Here is a 4,296-nt window from a genome sequence, read left to right as displayed (position 1 = left end):
TTACAAAGTGATTATCTCAATAAATCTAGTACCCATTTGACACCATACATAGTTATTACAATATTACTGACCATATTCCTTGTTATACTTTATATCCTCATGACTGTTTTGTAATTATCAATTTGCAATTCTTAATACCTTCTCCTTTTACACCCACCCCCACAACCTCCTACTATCTGGCAACCATCAGAATGTACTCTATCTATGAGTTTGTTTCTGCTTTGTTTGTTCATTTATTTTGTTTTTTAGATTCCACATTTAATTGAAATCATATGGATTTGTCTTTCTCTGTCTGACTTATTTCACTCAGCACAATAACCATCTAGGTCCATGTTGTTGTGGATGGCAAGATTTCATTCTTTTTTATGCCTGAGTAATACTCCATTGTATATATGTGTGTTTCTTTCAGTCTGTGTCTTTACTTTCAGTTTATGTGTGTCTTTCAATCTGAAATGACTATCTTCTAGGCAGTATATGTAAGGGTCTTGTTTTCTTACCCATTTATCCACTCATCTTTTTTTCCCAGTTACCTTGGAGTGTATTTAAACTAAAAGAAAAAGTTATAATGTTTTCATGCAATACATACTTGTTTCTTTAAATAATAATTGTGACAAATAACAGAAAGAATTAATGAATGCTGCACTGTAATCCATACAAAATGCCAACATTTTGGGTTATACATAATTTGAAGAAGTGTCTCAAACACTTTTTGAAATACCATTGTAGCCAATACATAGAGGCATGCTGTAGCTGGGCATAGGAATGCAGTTAAGAAGAAAAAAAAAAACCCACACTGGAACTACTGAATTTCTTCAAAATCACTGAGCAAGAAAGCAACATTAAACCACCATACTGATTTCACACAACTTCTATAAAGTACCTTGATTTAAATCCAAGAGAAAAAGTTAAGACTCTCCTCAATTTTTGGTTAACAACTGCATGGTAAACTTAGATGATTTTTCCCCCTGGGGAAATAAAAAATAAATTTTTTATTTAAAAAAGGGCAGGTTTGGCACTTTTGTACTGATGTCACCAGTGTTAATATTTCTTGGGATCTCAGGAAGATTCATGTTCTTTACAGCTTATACAGCATAGGCTGGAGCTATCACTAAGCCAGTCTCAGATTTCTCCACTTTATTTTGTGCATCAATTTGTGTAACAATCTCATCCATGTTGGTTGGTGGTCTCCAGTACCATTCCCCTATCACCATTTCTGCAAGAATATTGTGAACTTTGTCTACATACAAAATCAAATCTAGTTCATGAACATTTTCAAAACACTTGTCTGATATTTCTACAAATACCTGAATTAGACCTAAAATGTCAAGTTCACTTTCTGAAGAATCCACACAGAAGACAACATAAAATGTTGCATAATGTTGATAAATCAGTTTGTTGTGAGATCCTCCAATTAATAATCCTCTTTCTAGAAAATTAAAAACATTTTAATCCTCTTAGATACCATATGGAAAGTTTCCCGATGATTTGCTGTTGTGTGTCTTCACTGTAAGGCTGATAGAACTTTTAGAGCCATAGCTCACCGTGGTTGTTAAAGATGAGGATCACCTTGATCATGGCTGGGCTGGGCTGACCAGGTGGGTGCTGGGATCCAGGGAGAGGACAGGAATGTGACCTCGCCATGGGATCTCACTGGTGATCCTTCCCCACCCTCCCCAAACCTACCTTTTAATGGGAGCATTTAATCCATTTACATTTAAAGGAATTGATAGATATATAGTTATTATCATTTTCTTATTCATATTTTTTATTTCTTCTCCTTCTTCCTGTCCTCCTTCTCCTTCTTTTTCTTCTTTGTCCCTTTAACATTTCTTGTAATATTGATTTGGTAATGATGAATTCCTTTAGCTTTTTCTTCTCTGAGAAGCTCTTTACTGTCCTTCGATTCTAAATGACAGCTTTGCTAGGTAGAGTAATCTTGGTTGTAGATCTTTACTTTTCATCACTTCGACTATTTCATGCCTGTCCTTTCTGGCCTGCAAGGTTCCTGTTGAGAAATCAGCTGACGGTCTTATGGGAGTTCCCTTGTAGGTAACTAATTGTTTTTCTCTTGCTGCTTTGAAGATTCTCTCTTTGTCTTTAACCTTTGGCACTTTATTATGATGTCTCTTGGTGTGGGCCTCTTTGAGTTCATCTTGTTTGGGACTCTGTGCTTCCTGGGCTTGTATGTCTATTTCCTCCATCAGGTTCGGGAAGTTTTCCATCATTATATCTTCAAATAGGTTTTCAATTCCTTGCTCTCTCTCTTCTCCTTCTTGTACCCTTATGATGCAAATGTTGGTATATTTGCTCCCAGAGTCCCTTTAAACTATCCTCACTTTTTTGGATTTTTTTCTTATTGTTGTTCTGATTGGGTGCTACCTTATCTTCTAAATCACTGATCTTCTACTTCATGTAATCTACTATTGATTCCCTCTGATGTAATCTTTGTTTCAGTTATTATATTCATTTCTGACTGGCTCTTTTTAATGTTCTCTATCTCCATTTTTATGTTTTCTATCTTTTTGTTTAAATTCTCACTGAATTCATCTACTTTTCCCCTCAGCTCATTGAATATCCATATAAACAGTGTTTTGAACTCTGCATCTGAAGATTGCTTACCTCCACTTTATTTAGTTATTTTTTTGAAGTTTGTTGTACTCTTTCATTTGAGACGTTTCTTTGTTTCTCCATTTTAGCTGACTCTCAATGTTTGTTTCCATGTATTAGATAAGGCTGCTATGTTTCCCAGTATTAGTTGAGTGGTCTTATGCCATAGGTATCCTGTGGGGTCCAGTGGTGTAGTCTCCCTGGTCACCTGAGCCGGGTGCTCCAGGTATGTCCCTTGTGTGGGTCGTATGTGCCCTCTTATTGTAGTTGAGCCTTAGTTGCTGTTTGTACATCAGTGGGAGGGACTGACCCTTGGGCTGATTGGTTTTGAGGACTGGCAGGTGAGGAGCTGACCCTACTGAGCAGACTACTTTAGAAAGCCTCCAGTCCCTATCCAGTCTGCTCTCTAGGTGTGTTGTCCTTGATGCAGCCCTGGGTGGTACTCTGGCTTGGTGTTCTCAGCTACTGGATGTGTCAGCCCAAGGGCTTCCTGGGAAGGTCCCTACCTCAGGCCAAGTTCAGCTGCAACCTGTACCCTACTTGGGGCCATCCAGCAAAAGCCACAAATCAATCCAGAGGTGGTTGTCACCTCCTTGAGCTCAGAGGTGTGCCTAGAGAGACCAATCTACTTGCCTCAGCAACTGAGCTTGGGGCTGCTAAGCGAGAGGAGAGGCGTGAGGCATGCTGAGGTCAGATGCTACTTGTTTAGGAATTGCGAGCCTTTGAGAGATTTTGGGAGAGTCCATAGCATGAGCCAAAATAAGTTGTTTATATGGAAAAGCCTCAAGGAAGCAGCTGGGGTGGACCCACAAGCCGGGTGGAGTGGAGCTTCAGGGAATCACCAGGGCAGGGCAATCAGTGTTAACCAGGTTAATGGAGAGTCAGAGATAGCAGCAGCCTGCATCTGTATGATGGGAGGAAGGAAGACTCAACAAAGGAACAATTGACTCTACCGCACTTCTGTCTGGGAGAAAGCTGCCCCTCCAGCCATCTCCCTGAAGCTAAACCATGCAGTTCCTTTTTGTATGTCCCTGGCACTTTTTGAGCAGCTTCCCCAGTGCTAGAGTTCAGAGTGAGTGAGTCTATCAGTGATAAGTCCCTGTGTAGAGGAGCTTCAGCCACCCTCCGTCTCACTCAGCCATCCTCTCCTCCAATTTTCACAGCCAGATGTTATGGGTACTTCTCTTCCCAGCACTGGAACCTTGGCCTGGGGAGCCTGGTGCAAAGCTGTGACCTCTTGCTCCTCCAAGGGAGACCACTGCAGCCAAGCTATCCTGCCTGATTTTTAACAGCCACACATGGCCATGAGACCACCTCGTTCTGTGTCTTTGCCCCTCCTACCAGTCTCATGGTGGCTTCTTCTGTATGCTTCAGTGCAGGAATTCTGTTTAGCTAGACCTCAGGCAATTCTCAATAATGGTACTTTTGTAGTTTAGTTATAATTTTAGTCATAAGTGGAGTCAAGCATAGTGTTTACTAAACACTCTGCCATCTTCACCAGAAGTCTAGTGATTTCCCCATTGCTTTTTTTCTTCTCTCTGTCCTCTTTAACACTTGAATCTAAATGAGGGCATGGTTGCAATAAATGTACAACACACCAGGGTAAACTAAGCCCCAACATTCTACCTGGAGGATCAAAAAGGGAAATGCCAGGAAACTGGGGATATCTCAGAGAGGGAGGAGCTCAGG

General features: G+C 40.5%; 1 pseudogene; it reads right to left on the bottom strand.

Annotated features, from left to right (window-relative positions):
• Positions 1–627: 627 nt before the first annotated feature.
• LOC105291745 lies at positions 628–1,785 on the bottom strand (annotated as a pseudogene).
• Positions 1,786–4,296: the final 2,511 nt, after the last annotated feature.

The sequence above is a fragment of the Pteropus vampyrus genome, unplaced genomic scaffold, assembly GCF_000151845.1.
Source record: "Pteropus vampyrus isolate Shadow unplaced genomic scaffold, Pvam_2.0 Scaffold50, whole genome shotgun sequence".
In the NCBI taxonomy this organism is placed as follows: domain Eukaryota; kingdom Metazoa; phylum Chordata; class Mammalia; order Chiroptera; family Pteropodidae; genus Pteropus; species Pteropus vampyrus.
This window is presented reverse-complemented; position numbering and strand designations above follow the sequence as displayed.